At 34.1% G+C, this 17,935-nt stretch overlaps 1 protein-coding gene and 1 non-coding gene across 2 annotated transcripts in view; one reads left to right on the top strand and one right to left on the bottom strand.

Moving 5' to 3' along the window:
- Positions 1–17,935, top strand: part of LOC120629689 (monocarboxylate transporter 10-like) — a 215,796-nt gene that overhangs the window by 128,085 nt on the left and 69,776 nt on the right. The gene's annotated exons all lie outside the window — the stretch shown is intronic.
- Positions 6,555–6,626, bottom strand: Trnag-ucc. The gene has a single exon. It is a non-coding gene; the product is annotated as a tRNA-Gly (tRNA).

Genomic DNA, 17,935 nt, shown 5'->3' with positions numbered 1-17,935 from the left:
AAAATAATACTAATCGATCCTTGACACGGTTCAAGCGTAAAGATGGATAGAACAGCTTATATCTCCTACATAAGGAAAACAACAGTCAATCATAAATTATTGTGTGTCATGATATGATTTGAACATTAATTGAAACTAGTCGTTTTATCTTTAAAGTTATGTAAAATGTTTCCACTCATGTCTTGGGCGCCATGGGATTGTGTTTGTCAAAAAAACTTGCCCCAAATAGCAGCCATTGAAAAAGCAGAAGTATTTATTTTCCCAACCATTTGTTGGGTCTAATGGTTGGGAAAATACGTTTGTGTTGAACGTTTTCTTGTAAGAAAACTCTACTCTTTAATGACAGATGAAAGTTAGTGTATTCAACAACAGATTACGAGGTTCATGGGTCGAATTCCATAGGATATCTCCCCAGAATACTCTGCAGAATAGAGTAAATACGCTATGCTATTTCTAGAACTGTGACTGAAACCTAAGAATTGCTCTTTGGGCACGTATAGGGCGGTGCTATTTATTTACTATACTCCTATATGTCGTGGAAGCTTGAACAATGACAGACATGACGTCTTCCAATAAACTGCAAGCGCTGGATATTTTGGGTGCATAGATGAATCCTATAATTATGTAGAACAAACTTTATGGAAAACCACTATCAAAAGCGGAAAGCTAAAACAATTAAAAGGAGAGCACTTTGGATATGCGATACGCAATACCAAAAAGTATTAACTTCAACTTATCTCACAAGAAAGGTGGCAGGCGCGCCTATCGTCATAAGACATCACATAAGAGTTCGCGAAACATTTTATTTCTCCAGTAATCACCTAAATCACTAGACACCCGATTAAGGATTTCTAGGTTTAATGAAAACGGGCTGTGCTACTATTAAGAAGAAAAATATAAATATTTTCCGGTTTCTTCTTTCAATCTTGGAAGATTTCATTTTCCAATATTTATAATCCGTGTATGTTTATGAAATAAAAAAAAACACATTAAACTTCATATAAATCAGTTGAAACATCGAACATGGTAAAATTCGATTACAATTAATAAAAGAAAAACATGCGATAAACTTGTACATAAATACTTACTTTTAAATTAATGTAAAAGTAAACAAATGACACAACGAAGTTGAATATAGTGAGGACATTTAAACCATAAACGTAAAATCCTATAAAGGCTCTTGCGCTTTATGTTGTTGAGGATAAAACAATATTGCCAAACAAGTTTTTGGCTGTTATCGCACATACGTAGAGTAACTTCGTTTAATGTAATCAATCTTGGCATGCATCACACCTTCACGGTTGTTGGCTAACACGATTTTAATGTATGAGACGCGTTCCGTGAAGCGTACAGACAGCAAAATGTCTGCATTCAGTGCTTTATGGTTTTTTTAGTAATAATAGCGCTTTACGCGACAAAAGCCGCCAGCGCCATACCGCAAAGCTGTTTTCTAGTCTGAAGGGCGTGGTTGCCGGTTTAGTTACAAATACATGAGGCTTATTACCTATGCCTCATTGATGGACACAGGACGTGTCCCTCGTATAGTCCCTGCGACGTGATGCTCTGTTTATAGGCGATGAGTTTTCTCTTACTATCAGGTAGGATATCTGCTTGGTCAAACAATTGTTAATTTAAAAATAAACAGAATCTTTTGTCCCATGAACCGATAGAGTAACACTGCTGAACATTTTGTTGGGATTACGCGTGTTTGATATCCAGCGACTATATGTTGAGAGGTTGTACAACTGTATACAACTTACTAACTCTAGTAAGTTGTTATTATTTTAGTTGATACATACATACATCCATCCTCACAAACTTACGCATTTATAATATTAGTAAGATGGTACGCATACTTTCGATCGTTGTCCCATATGCCTTGCGACTTGCTGTTATTTGTGAAGAGTTATGTTCTTTATCGCCGACAATATTTATCAAATCTTCAATAAAATTAGACAATACATGTTTGATAGTAAACACTTTCAGATAAGAATTATTAAAATCGGTTCAAATTTAACGGAGCTATGAAGTAAAATTTATAAAAATTTTCATCCCATTTCCCGGAGGTAACTAGTTGTTTATCGGGATAAAAAGTATCATCCCCCGGTCAAAATTTTCAAAATATATTAATTGTACAGAAATCTACCATTAACAGTTTTATTATAAGTAGGTATAGATACTAAGCTACATTAGTGCTCGTGCTCTCTATAACATGGAACTGTTAACTACAACTATATTATGTCTTTAATGATATACACGAACGAAAGTTTGCGTATGTTCCTATGTTATTGTATTTTTTTCCTAACGAACGTGAAACAATAAGTCATTAGTTAAGCTAAATTGAAACAAAATCAGTTTGCAGCCCACGCGCAAATACAGCTGTTCTAATAAAGTAACATATCGATTATGTGCGCACATAACGTTAATTATTCGTTCTTAAGGCGCACAAATTCCGCAAGAAGATTGATCGATTTTATCCATATGCACCAACAATACATCTCGTGTGAATTCTGCAAATGGTTAAAGCAGATTACATGAGTTACGAGAATGAACAAACTAAACCGGTCGTGCCCCTTACGCCGGCGCCAAATTGAGATGATTTTAAGCCCTAAATATTCTCAGACATGTCTGAGAGCCATATGGATAAATAAAGAAATTTGTTCAACACAAATTATGAGTTTTGTAAATAATAATTATCGTAAAGTTGTATTTTAAAGAGGATGCTGATACAGTTATCACTTAAAAATGCCTCGCCTAAATAAATACTTATGGTGGTTTGTGAGCTTGTTCCCCGACAGAGTGTTCATCTGCGGCACGATATAATTATTATGCCAGTCCGCTTTCTCGCCTAGTCCACCAATCCACACTGGGCCAGCGTAGTGGACTATGGCCGAAACACTTCTCCTTGTGGGAGGAGACCCGTGCCCTGTAATGAGCCGGTAATCGGTTTATTTGATGACGATGACCATCAACGATGAATAAAATGAAAAAATAATAAGACAAATGTGTTTATAAAATGTATGTCTATTCACATTGTAAAAAACCATTTGATCACGGTATTTGTACGCTCCGCGTATACTTTGTTTTTATCATTCATTAATTTTTTTAAATTCGTATTTCATCGTTCTTATTCGTATCTAGATTAGCCAATAGCAGTACTCGCTTACCGAGTCTATGATTTTATACAAATGCCCATTGGCCTCTAACTAGTTAAACTAAGCGGCCTACCTACGTTAACAATTATAAGAAACCTCAAACCCTAAAAGATTTCCACATATCGTAGTTAAGTTTGAATTGAACCGAAATATTTAATGCAGCCGAAGCTTTTCATCAGAGACCACCACCTATTCTCAATTTATGAAAAATAATTTATTGCACAACTTTAAGTAGAGAACACGTTGGAGTAATTTATGCACACGCGCGTGCCCAAAATTGTTTATAGCATAACTTATTAGCTGGGTCGTATTTATGAAAGTAATTTTATTTCTCCACATACAAGATAAATTCCTGACGAAAACGGGAGTGGTTGAGATTATTTGCAACGCTAAAAAAAACGATACAAAAATTACTGCTTCAAAAATTTCCTGAATTTGTACTTAATATGCATGGTTAATATAATTCTTACATGAATATAAAATCGACCCCCTAATATCAATAAATTAATGTTGCATCTGATGTAAACAAAACATAAATCACGACTACATCGTCGCTTTGTAGAGGAAAAAGTAGCGAGACAAGCCCTCCTAACAATTCTCTTTCAGCCAACCCCGACCAAATTACCTAATAATTCACACAATTCCGAGCAATAAAATAAACTTTTTATTTGATATTTTTTAATACCTAGATGCGATTTCTTATCGTTGCCAACTAATGACAAGCTGCCATTTCTACACAAAATTTGCTATGAGTATGCAAACATAATATCAACCCATTACAATGAGAAAGGGTTAAGGCCGTACCATGCTGGCCCAGTGCGGATTGGTGGATGAGTATACAAACGACAAATTGGCAACTTCTTAGAAAAGTTACGGAAGGAGGCTAATGATAAAGCATCTAAAGTAAAACCTTTTCTTAAAACCTTTCCTGCGAGAGCAAAAAGTGAGCTGGTTCTACAATTTCCCAGCGTGAGCTTTAAATAATCTGGTACAGTGGTAGACGAAGACCAGTCTTCCAGATGTTTCTACAGGCATTCTGTGATGAAAAGAATGATGAATAGAATTTTCAGCAAAATACGAAATTTACCTCAACTCAGTTCGGAACGATTCGTCTCGGTCACGACTGGATAAAAAAACACACATTTTCCTGTTAAATTATTACTGATTTTTCGAGCATCTGAACAATATGATTACAGGGAACCCCAAGTGAACTCAAAAAGAAAATTGAAGTCCCAAACTAAGACAGTACTTGTCTTAACACTGAATTCAATTTTCTTTTTAAAATAAAGTGCACGGAAAAGTGAAATATGTGTTTTCTTAGAACATTTGTCTTCGCGAAACATCCTGGGAAATTACTCACTCTTGAGATATAAGGGCTTCTTTAGGCGGGGTTCATCTGTTTAGTTCATCGCAAGCTCTTTTCGTGACGGTCGTGATCAACGAAGTCAATACACGCTAAACAACGTCGGCCTTCTTAATGATGACCTCCGGGATGAGGTGTGCGTTGCGTGCCTTTAATTGGGTGATCGAAGGTTCGTTTTACGGGGTTAATTTGTGGTTTTTTTTTATTAAATTGTTCAGATCTTTAGCCTTTGCTAGTTAACATAAAGTATTTTCACCAGATACTTATGTTAGAGTAATTTTGTAAAGTGGGTAAATAAAAAAAAGACTTTACGCGCGATTTAAGTAAAACTTTTATTATTATTTATTGATGAAACAGTAAAACTCTTTCATTTCATTTAATTTTCAATATTTCATTTTATATTCTATTTAAAATGCATTAATATGACTTTCACATTTTATAAAATTTTTATTTCAAAAAATTGAAGGTTAGATCAGCACATGTCAATATAACCTTGTCATTGAATATTATAGATTATTTTTCCGACCCAAATATCGACCAATAGAATTGCACCATTCGACGTCACGTGGTACAACCTACATTATACTGATAATTTTTTGAAAATTTTCTCTGGTAGTTGCTATATATATTTTTCTATATTTATTCATTATGAAATTCTTATTTGTTAACTGTACATTTCGTCTCATGGTGCAATTCTATTGGCCGACATTTGGGACGGAAAAATAATCCCCCGAATACCACACGAGCTTCAAAATTATCTGGCATTTCCCTCAAGGTTCCCTGCAATTTTTTAACCTGAAAAACTTGAATCCTTCATTTGTTTGCAACGAACCTATCGGGAAATACCCGATAATTTTGAAGCTCTTGTGGTATTATAAGTGAATGTCTCATTTATTACAAAAGTAATAAATAAACAAGTATATTTAGAGATTTTCAAAAAACTTTGCAATTTATATATTTTTTTTGAAGTATTGAATATTTATTCAATAAATAATCCTAATTGATTATGATGTTTCCACTTGCTGTCGTATGAGTCAAAAAGCTTGGAGAATATGACATACACTTAAGACCAATCAAAATTATTATTTTTAAATAGCGGAAACTACACAAACGTCTGACGTAAGCGTTACTTCCGTCAGAAAAAATTCTGAGTTACTCCCTAGTCGCGCCTAAAGAAGTTTTACTTCAAAAACATCGCCTATTAACAGAGCATCACTTTTTAGAGCATGCAAGAAACACGTCCTGTAACGTGCCGCCCTGTTCCCATCAATCTGAGGCGTTTTGCCTGTTATTACACCGGCAACCACGCCCTTCAGACCGGAACACAGCATTGCAATAATGTTGCTTAGCAGAAATAAACATTGTAGTAGTATTTTCCCGGACGAGCTCTGTTACAAAAATTTTTATTACCACTAAAGCCAAGCTATACACTTGATATGTGCCAGATGATTTACTTAATGTATTAGCAAATTTTCTAATAATTCTCATTTAATTTATTGAAAAGTATTCAAAAAGTAAATAAAATTTTATTTGAATTACAGCAAACTATCTTGACATTGAGCTGGTGGGTATTTTGATATAAATATGGGTATACACTTCAGTTTAGTATTGAAACTGAGACGACGCAAATATACCTACTCGTAACTTGTGTAGTGTGTTGTCTTATCGTATTGGTTAAAAAAGAGCATTATAAAAATAATTTCGAATATTATACCTACTCGTCAGATATTTTCTTTTTCATAATATGGCCTGTACAATAAAAATGAAAAATGAAATCATGTGAAGGGTCAGATTTCCTAGATAAAAGCTATCTATATTAGTATAAATGTGAGTATTTGATTTATACAGGCCGCTAATTTGTAAAAAATATAAATCGGTATAAATACAACCAATAAATACCACTCGATACAAAAATATCTCAGTCCCTTTAAAACAGATTATCTGTTGAAAATGTACCTATACAAATCTCAAAATAAAAACTAAGAAAAAATAAAATCATATGTAATTTTATATCGTTGACATTATTCCAAAAAATATGCGTTGGCCGGGAATCGAACCCGGATCAACTGCTTGGAAGGCAACTATGCTGACCATTACACCACCAACGCCGATGCTAAGTCGGTAAAGAAAATATACTAGTTTTGAATGTTAGATTAGAGAAGCACAAAAAAATCATTACGGCAATTGGATCAATAGAATAATTATTATTTTATATAATTATTTTTTTGATCCACATTTGCTTCCGAAGTACTGTTCCAAGATGAAAATATTTTTTCTGTTTAGTTTGAATTGATATAATTAGTATTAAATAAACTTATAATGTACTAGTTAAATATATTATATGAAAAGTTTCGGCGGCCCATAGTGTTGTACCATTTATTAGGAAAATTTATACCCTTCTTGTTTAAACCTCATCATATTAACCCATTACCGGTCTACTAAAGGGCACGGATCTCCTCCCTAAATGAGAAAAAGTAAACGCCACGCTGGCCCAGTGCAGATTGGTGAACTCCACACACCTTTGAGAACATTATGGAGAATTCTCAGGCATGCAGATTTCCTCACGATCTTTTCCTTCACTGGTAAAGCAAGTGACAGTTATACAAACTTATATGTTCACTGACAGCAGTCTTTACCGTATTGCTTTGAGATGATGGCAGACCAGAATACAGTCGTCACAACCCGTCCTCTTCCCGCGATAGGCCTTAGTCCAGCAGAATGTTATTATAGGCTATTTATTGATGCCTGTAATCCAGATTGTAACGTATTAAATATATACTGTACCTACATAAAAACAATATTGCCACCTTCAGACTATTTTCTATTCTAATTAATGTACACTTTTACCTTTAACTATACAACTACCTGCGATAAACGTTGTTGTCTTTGTTAACAAACAAAAAGTGTGGCGTACTGACTGTGATTCATCATCATCATCATCACGATATTTTCTGCACCGTTGAAACAAGTGATATTTTGAGTGCGTGCGTTTTAAACGCATGCACGCATGCTGGGACTTGAACTCGGCCCCGCAAAAGTCAAGCCTAAGTCCTACCAAATGGGCTATGACCGCATATCTGACTGACTGTGATTGATGTTTCGCAATTAATTCGGAAGTTCTATAAAAACTAATTAACATAGTTTAGAGAAGAAAGAATGTTGCGAACGTTTACATCACTTTATATTGAACAGACGAAATTAAATTTAATGGTTGAATGGGCAGGGAATTAAAAATTCCAAGTGTACCTAATGCGAGAACTTTGGCAATAAGTTCAAGTACAACATTTTTAAGGAAGGAATTGTATGAATAAATGTTTTATATATAAAGTGTGGTCGAGTGGACGAAGTGACATTGAAGAGTCGTTGTATTAAAGAAAAAAGTTGATATAAACAATCGACTTTCTAGAAACGGACATAAATAAATGCATATCGTCTGAGAAAAGTACAGAAATCCTTTGTGGGTTGATGGGTATATGCTTTTATAACATTATACCGAAGGTAATATTAGGTCTACCTTTAGGTTTAAACAATATATTAAACCACATTTAACCAATCGTGGTTACTACACCAAGCAGGAAGCAGGCCACTCCGCTCTCATATCTCACAAAACAGAAACATTCTAAAGATTGTTAAACTATAAAATGATGTTGGAAAAGAGCAATCTGCTGAGTTTCTTGCCGGCTCTTCTCAGTGGAATCTGCCTTTCGAACTGGTAATAAAGTCACTAGGAACAGACTGACATGACGTTTCAAAAGTGCTTATAAACTAGGCCTACTTGAAATAAATGGATTTTGAATTTGACTTTATATCTATACATTAGAAACGAAAATGTGTATGGTTGCTGTTACCGATGTTTGGCTCAACCACTGCACATTGATTAAATTCAGCACCAATAAAGCCTACTTAGTACCCTGGAGATGGATATAAAATCCTTTTTATCGCGGAAGAACAGCATACTCGTGAAATGTACCCCTATCACTTTTCACGAGTAATCAAATATAAAAAAAATTACCGATCAACTACAAAAATAAATTACCTATCGGCATAGAAAACATGCTTGGGTCCTTACTAAGGTCGAAATATGAAACACTACATACATAACACACGTGTCTTGTATTCCTCCTTAAATTTTCAACTCTTTTATTTTAGTTAGAAATATACATTTCAGTGGGGTTCTTGACCCCCATTACACCACCAAACGTTACGTCTTTGCGTTAAACCATTAACACCCTTGTTATCACCAGCACCAGCTGCAAAATTGTTCCATTCTATCGGCTACCGATTTAGGTCAGATACCAATCGCTGAGTGAAAAATCGGTTACCCCGACGAATATAGATTAAAATAATAGGCAGAATCAGGTTGCTTAGCAAAAATAAAGTGAACAATAGTATGATCATTATAGGCAAAGTTTTCGTTAAGTTCGATATTCATACATATTTCAAATCGACCGATCGATCCGACGCTGCAGCGATGAGTGCTGTCTTATATGTAGGAGGTCCCGGGTTCCGGGAATTTACAAGCTCTAAATTTTCTCTGATCTAGCCTGGCTCATTTGCCACAGTTTGTCGGTAGACAAAGACGTGCCGCAAAGCGACTTAGATGTTCGGTAGGCAACAATTAGGGGTATGGGTTGGGTTAATGTAATTGCCATACCCTTAAAAGGCTAGCCCGTTACCATCTGCATCATTACTTATCACCAGTTAATATTGCAGTCAAGGGCTAACTTGTATAAATAAAAAGGTACACCAGTACTTAACTAAAATTTGTTCATAGTTCATAAACCATATTTTAGTTAAGTAAAATAAAATTTGGTATATAGTTTGTAAAACATATTTCAGTTAAGTAATGGTTCCGGTTAAGTATCTTATTCTTCGTAGATTTAGACTTCAGTTACATTTATGGTGCCCATTACTTATTTTGTTTGCTACTTTTCACAAAATAACAATATTGAGTATACACCCCAATACCACTACAAGCGAATAAATGTTGCATCGCGTGTAAACATGACATAAATCTTGACTTCGCCGCTTTGTGCAGGAAAAAAGCAAATGGGGGACCTATTAAGATAACTCTCTTTCCTGCAGCTTCAACAAATTGCTGGAAGTTATTGTACAGCGATGTAACGAAATCATTCTTACGAGTGTTGTAAAACGGAGGTACTGTCGAATATTTTTACATGTGCAGTTATAAAATACGTTTTGTAAATGCACATGTAAATTCGGCAGTTTTTAAGTGTAAGGGTTTCACTGATGAGCCGAAAGAAACCTTAGTTGAAATGATGTAGGCATTGCGCAAAGTGCCCTGAGTAGTTCATTATCTGAGATCGCGATGGATTTCTATGACTTAGTTACTTCGGCTCATCGGTGAATCTGGCTATAATATTTAAGTATTAGTTCTAACGTTAGTTATTTCTTTGTTTAATCTTAACTGTGTAGTTTACAGTCCGTCCTCCAGGGTAGTACGTCGTACGTAGTTACGTCCTCCTGTGTAGTACGTCCAGGATAAAAGTTCCCAAAAAATAAAAATAAAAAAACAAAAATATACGTTTGTAAACTTATTTTAGCTGCTGTTTGTTATTGATAAATAAATGAGCCTTTAAAACTTTAAGCTGACGATAGATTTTCGAAATTCAGTCCTGACCCTTCCCGCCAGGATCTCTTATCTACGTCGTAACTATTTCTGCGTCTCGATAATACACCAATGTCCTAATGCTTCTTAGACAACTATATTCGTCTGTTTATAGTATTGTGCTATACAGTGGCGTGCATAGCGGGTATGCACAGGGTATGCAGATAATATAAAATTAAATAAAATCTCCATTATGAGTTATAAATACTTAAAGGTAGGATTTTTATTACTCTTACAATGCCTATCTTTAAGTTTTTTATAGCTTGTACTGGAGATTTTCTTCATTTTATATCCTCTGCATACCCTCTATGGACGCCACTGGAGCTATACTATACGAATAAGATTTTCAAATCCGACGGGTAGTTTCAAATACTTAGACGTTGAAACAAAAAAAAAGGTTCATACAAATTTGTGTTGGTGGGTTAAGAGATTATCAAATAATAGTAATATTAGCATATATAAATAATAAATAAATATACTACGACAATACACACATCGCCATCTAGTCCCAAAGTAAAGCGCAGCTTGCGTTATGGGTACTAAGATAACAGATGAGTAATTTTTATGAATTATATAGATATACATCAATACTTATAATATACAGATAAACATCCAGACACTGTAAGCATTCATGTTCATCACTCAAATATTGTCCAGTTGTGGGAATTGAACCCACGGCCTCGGACTCAAAAGCAGGGTCGCTGCCCACTGCGCCAATCGACCGTCACGCCGATACACGCGCTATCATCTTTCAAGTCATAGGATATCAAACGCCCCAGTTATTTGAAATGCAACTGCAGGTTTTTAGATAGGCCTGAAATGTTAAGAAAACCGAATGGTCCGCATTCACTTTTCTTAACATAAGTTAAGACACGACTTAACTTACGAATTAACATATTATTATAATTTATAATTAATCGCATTTCCTGTAATTACTCTGAGACCAATGTCTACCAGCTAACAAGATGAACCGCTTTACCACAACAATAGACTTTAACGGTGCAGTACAGGTACCATAATGTAATAAACAACTGTACAATGGCTTCCAAAATTAATGCTTACGATGTTTCCGAGAGCCGCAGCGTAATGACATGCGAACCGTTGTAATTTTATCAGTTTTAAATTAAATAAAAAAAAGTTTTGATCATCAGTCTTTCGCCACGATCATATTTTGTAGTACAAGTACTTAACACGCTAACAAAAGAAATCGTACACATAACTTCGTCAAATATTAAACGATTTAATTTATTGTTTTTACATTGGGTAGGTCGGTCTATCAGATTAGTTTTACCCAAATTTCGTGTAAATTTGATTAATATGAGGAGGCTGGAGACTTTGGAGGATAGAGGACAGAACTACTCTGCAGACAACAGCAAAACACGTCGCGCCTGGGACTAAATAAAAAATTGTTAGAAATTTTCTTGGTTAACCTATAGCATACGAATCCACTAGCAATACGATTTCAATTCTTCTTTTAAAAATTACTAAATTACTATTCTTTGTTAGTGACAAGAGCTGAGACTGATGGATAAAAAGGTATCTTTGAAACTTCCAAAGACGGGCACCCATCCATTTACTGACTTGGGTTAGTGTTGCTTACCCAGCTCTGTTACCCATACCCATTATATGTAGTGCAATCATTTGTTATAGGGAATTAAAAGTGTTTTAAATAAGACAAACGGGGGTAGGTCCCCGGGACGGTCATTTGCGATTAGCAACGTTTACGTGATTAAAGCTCAAATAGCAAGAATATATCTGATATTACACGCTCACACCTCAATCGTTTGTTTAAATATGTTAAAATATTATCTGCATATTATTTGTATATTTGGCACCAGTACGATTGAAAAACTTAACGTTTGGTATCTGATTTATTGAGGTAGCTGTAGACTACTCGTATAGCAGTACGCTGTGTCTCGAAATTTACGCGGGTGAAGTCTTAGGGCACATCTCTATAGTATGGTATGCATATACTAATCTATACTGCAGTCGCATGTGCTAACCACTAGACAAACGAGGCAGTTAGCCTAATCTACTATACTCAACTTACTCGTATCTAACATATTTCATTACCATACCGTATTACCGTACTGGGGTTATTATTTACTATAGCTTTTTCCGTACCTAACCGGCTTCGAACGTCCATTTTACTTTTACATACTCCTATCATGGTCTACTTTACTATAGATTCAAAAGTCAAAGTCAAATTATATATTTTTATTCAAATAGATATATGCGTTATTGATTAAAAATGTTACTATCTGAGAATTTCACGATCAATCTCCCACGATCTCCCACATCTATCATGAGATCAATTAATGTGGAATAGGATGTTATTAGCTCTTCATCTTAACAGTTCTATTATTGTTGAAAATACCTACTAAAAGTAGAAAATCTTAAAATAACTTAATCTACAAAAAAAATGCTCGGAATCAACTAACCCGTATCTGCAAGTAACGTTTTCTAGTTTTACAAGTTGCAAGGAAGAAGCTTCCAGTCGTACTGGCATTAATCGCACTCTTTCTTGCATTCCACATTCCAACCTCAAGAATAAGCTTTTCTTTATTTTGGGTGGTTCCATATAAAATAAAATATTGGTCGGTTTCCCTGCTTTCCTACACGATTATAAACGAGGCTTCTTTCTGGACCACGCATAATATTGTGCCAGTCAAAGACCATCTACTAGAATCCAGCTATCATACCGAAAAAAATAATGTTAGGTACTTATTTTACATAGTAACGATTACATATTTAACAACCTGAATATTAATTTTAGTCGATTACCATCCCACGACTGGGGAGAGCTCCCTCCTCTTTTGTATAGATTTGATAGGGTCATGAGCGATTTTATTATTTATTATATTAATATATTCTACACGCCACTTTAATGGGGGCTGGCAGACTAGAACGATAATTGTTATAACACCTTTGGAAATAATGGAGTCTACGGATTAACGTACTCTCCAAGGCACGGCCAAGGGCCTTTTTATATATTCTTGACAGAACAATCCTTGATTGCCCAACCGGTGAATCGAGCCAAGGACCTCGCCATTGATATCTTAAGAACATTACCTTGTTATTAAGATTTCCATGGGCCTCGGAGACCACTGCAAACCACAACACCAACGAGGTGTTGTGAAGTTGAAAGCTGAGAATATGTATGTCACCATTCCGAATTAAACTGTTTTTCTTAAAACTAAGTGCGCGGTAGAATGAAATATGGTATATGAGTTCTTATACTTTCTTAAAACATAAATTGCCACTAAAATCCCATTAAGAACATCTACAAATACATTAAGTAGCCGCGAGCTAAAAATAAAGTACCAGTTTAAGATTCATTCATACGAATAATATTTTGAATGCGAAAGTTTGTCTGCTTATTTGTTTGTTACTTATGTTTAGCTCAACAAAATACAGCTTGCATAACGAGTCGCTGGTCGCTGGTAGAAACAAGCGGCGAAGGACCGTGTATTTTGGAACCTCCTAGAAAAGACTTATGCCCATCAGTGGACGCCAACGGTAGAGGTAATGATGATTATTCTGATGAAGCTTGTATGGAAATGATCAAAAAAACTCTTAAAGCTTGTGTGAATTGGACATTCAAATGAAGGATCGTCAGAACTTCATATACTTGTTGTTTTAGTGGTAATAATAATAATAATAATAATAATAAATTTATTAATTCATTCATAGGTGAAAACATTACAAATACCAATTTAACATAATTTATCTAAGATACTGTTTTATTTTGCAAATTATGCAAAATATAATAAATTAATTTAAAATGGTTGAACCAAAAACTAAGCCAAAATCTTGCGATTTTGTGGTATAGCTTTTGGATCTCTTCCTGAATAGAAATAAACGTTCTATTTAAATTTTAACTCTATCTATTTAGGTTCAGAATGGATTATGGACGGACAGAAGAATGAAGGGACAAACGAACAAAAGGAACAGTAGGGGCTTAGTAATAGGTACCCGTTGGCACCCATGAGGTACGGAACCCTAATAAAACGAAATGCGAAGCTCGAGTTATATTTAAAAGAAGTCTCCGATGTATATTTAGAAGAAAAAATCAATAAGTTTATCTATTAAAGCTATATATCTGGCTTAGTCCTGCCGATACAAAATAGGTACCCTAGCTCGCTTCGTGACATTTAAGCTACCGATTTATCACTCCATTCTGTGTATTAATAAAGCTATCACGGTTAGTACAGGAAGCTAAATAATAGTGGTCTTTTAAATAAAATATTGCACCTAAGTATTTAAGCCCAAATTTAGATCACAATCTTGTTTTAGGTAAACTTAATGCCTAGATACATTATTTACTGAAAGATGTGACAAAATATAATTTCAAAAAGCATTAGATATTAATTCAGATTTAAATGAAAATGTATATTATTTTTAAGTCTTGGCCTCACTTTTATTTTGAATCCCAGAACGCACTTCTAACTTTTATAAGTTATGTGCGTTTTAAGCAATTAAAATATTACTTACTTCATCGGTCAAGGCAAACATCGTGAGGAAACCTGTATGCCTGACAGTTCTGTATAATGTTTTCTAAGGCGTGTCGAGTCCACCAATCCGCACTGGGCCAGCGTGGTGGACTACCCTAAACCCTTGTCATTGTGGAAAGAGACCAGTGCCTTGGGGTGGACCAGTAATGGGTTAATATGATGATGATGATATATTATGAATGTAAGAATAAATACATTGTTTTAATACTTGCACAATATAAGAAAAAAAACATTAACAAAGGCGAGCTTCGATAAAGACGACGTAAAAAGTAACAAAATATCTGAGTAAATATAATTTGAAAGTTTAATAAAAAGAGAATATATTTATTGTGCATATTATAAATTAACAGATAACCTAAAACTTAAATAAAGTTAAATGTGTAATATAGGTTATATGTCGATTCCTACTTCGGAATTTCCACTCAATTAATTGCCTTAAGGGCAAAGCTGGGTTCAAAGTAACCATGTAACTATCTAAGAGATCTGAAGGCACGGCAGAATCAGGTAACGATTATTCGAAATGTAAAGACTTATTGTTACGGATAAATAAACTACACATTGGAAACAAATAAATATCTACATAAGAAAATAAAATAATACATACGCATATAGGTATATCTATCTTAAGAAGAATTCTGATGGAATAAAAAGAGTTTAAGAATATACTCTACAACGAGAAATCGATATAAAAAAAAGTCTACTAGGGCATTAAAAGATTAATATATTATAGGTGCCTTTATATTTATTTCTACAACACGCGTAACATTAGTATCGGTAAACGTAAACCTATAATATATTCATAGCAACTGTATATTTCGAGAAATCATCAAAGACTTAAACAAATCGCGGGAACATCTGTAATTTGTAACCATTACGAGTGAAGTTATTTACAATTTTTCATAATAGCTTATGGATAATTTGTTTAAGGTTCAATTGCTGTAAAATTGAATAATATCTTAGTAAAACTAGCTAGCCACGCGTCGCTATGACTCAGTGAGAAATCAATTTTGGTTTGCTGAAATTTATAGTATTAAAAAGTTAATAGAAATGAAGTGATGTGAAAAAAATCTACAATATAATATACTGGAACTGAATTTTTTAAAATATAGATTAACAAACAAAAATAATTTTCTAAAAATCTTAAAAGTAATCTACTTTGCCATATCCATTCAAATGATCTTAGAAGAGCTGAACAATAAACGTTTGAAGTGTTGCGAAATTATCATCAGTAGAATATTAACAAAATTTTAAATCTGTTCAAAAGCAAGACCGTTTTAAGAGAGCGTTTAGAATTCGCGTGCCAGCTACGAATATAATTTTACTTTTAGTATCGAAACGAAATTTCACGGATCACCCGAAGAGTAACGTTATTACTATACTAAAATGTTATTGAAATGATTTTATCTAGACTTCGAACATAACGGATCAAATACTTAGTTTAATCTCATCAAGAAAATAAAACTGTTTACGACTCTCTTACATAAGAAAAAAAAATAACAAAGCTATTACGATCTACGGATTCCAGAACTATCTAATTATTATTATTACAGTAGTTAGTAGTACAGTAGTACAGTTATTATATATATACAGTGCCCAAGACCCCGAAAAATGCATGTTCCGGAACGTAGTCGCTAAGGGCCTCATAGGAAGGCTCAGAGTCAGTAAGCGGGTAATGGAAAGAGGTAGGGGGAGATGGGGTACATTGTTACATGAAGTACAATAAAATACTTTATCTTGTTGGTCGTTTTTTGGGGTCCAAGGTGCCCCATTATGGTCGGAGTATCTGATGCTGATGTTGATGATTATATTATTACTTTGATGTATTATGATACATTGTAAACAGAAGGTTTGGTAACCAACCATATTTAAAACAGCTAGTGCCCGCGGCTTCGTAGGCGGTTTTTTGTTTTTTTATGAATCCGTACATTTTCCGTGATAAAAAGCTGAATATGTGTTAGTCCAGGGTAAAATCCAATCCAAAATTCAGTCAAATTAGTTCTGTAGTTTTTGCGTGAAAGAGAAACAAACATCTATCCATCCATATAAACTTTCGCATTTATAATATTAGTAGAATGTTAATACATAACACTATTCTAGTACTGAGTCATGGAGGTAGGATCAGCAGAATTTAATATAAAGCAAGATAAATTTGAAAACTCACGACAAGGTTTTAGCTAGGTTCAATTTAATGAAAGACTTAAAACTTTTTATTATTTAAAACATCGAATTGTTCTGTGTATATAGTGACCGTTTTGCAAATGTTACAATGAAAACACTTAGGAGCCATGCTTATCCATGGAAAAAAAATATTAATAAGACAATATCAACAAGTGTAAGTAAATGTAAACACGCGGGGTCTCGTAATAAATCATACCCTGTCAGTGAAATGGAGACGACTTCAGATTTCGCGATAAAAAGTTGAAACATGTCTTGTTTTGCCAATTTCTTCCATTATTTATGACTTAAGAATTAAGTGAATACGCAAAATGTGCTGGCAATTACAAATATCAAGGAAGTTGTATGAGACTTGGCTAAAGTTGGCGATTTATCAACTCTTTTAAATATTGGAGTAATGACGTGATTTCGGCGTCGTAGAAATATTACTCTGTATATAGCAATTAACTAAAAAAATAAGATAGCTACACAGTGGCTTACAATGTCTTCTAATCATTGGTAATAAAAAAATGGCTTCTAACACAACACATTATTAATTTAATTGGCAGAAAATAATTATTGTTTATATTATAAGTTATAGTTTGATGAGATAATAAGAAGCATTTTATATGGAATGTGAGCGGCGTGGTGCGGTGCCAATCAAGTGTGGTTTCATACTAGTATTCGTTTAGGTAGTTCTACTGATAAGAAATATGAAAGGCGGAAAAAAAAATCTCTAGTCTATTATTTTAGTACTGCAATGTGTAGATCTTATAGATTAAAAAAGCTGTTGATGTTTGAAGATAGTAAAATCATTGTGTGTACTAAATATATTATATTCATACTGACAAATTAAATTAAAAGTCAAATTAAGGAGCTCCTTCTGGTAGAAACTACGTTAGTTAAATGAAATACCCAAAATAAAAGCTGTATAAATTAACTCCTCAATCTATTAGAGATGTAGATAAAGTTAAATCTTGCTTCAAGATGTGCTTGCTTGCTTTTCGTCCCGCTTGTTGAAATTGATACGACAATTATTGGATCATAAGTAAAGTGTGTTTTCCTTGTATCTGTGGTAAAGTTTATCCGCTTTAATCGTTTATATCACAATATATCATAT

The sequence above is a fragment of the Pararge aegeria genome, chromosome 15, assembly GCF_905163445.1.
Source record: "Pararge aegeria chromosome 15, ilParAegt1.1, whole genome shotgun sequence".
Lineage (NCBI taxonomy): Eukaryota > Metazoa > Arthropoda > Insecta > Lepidoptera > Nymphalidae > Pararge > Pararge aegeria.
The sequence above is the reverse complement of the archived record's forward strand: the minus strand, read 5'-3'. Positions and strand labels throughout refer to the sequence as shown.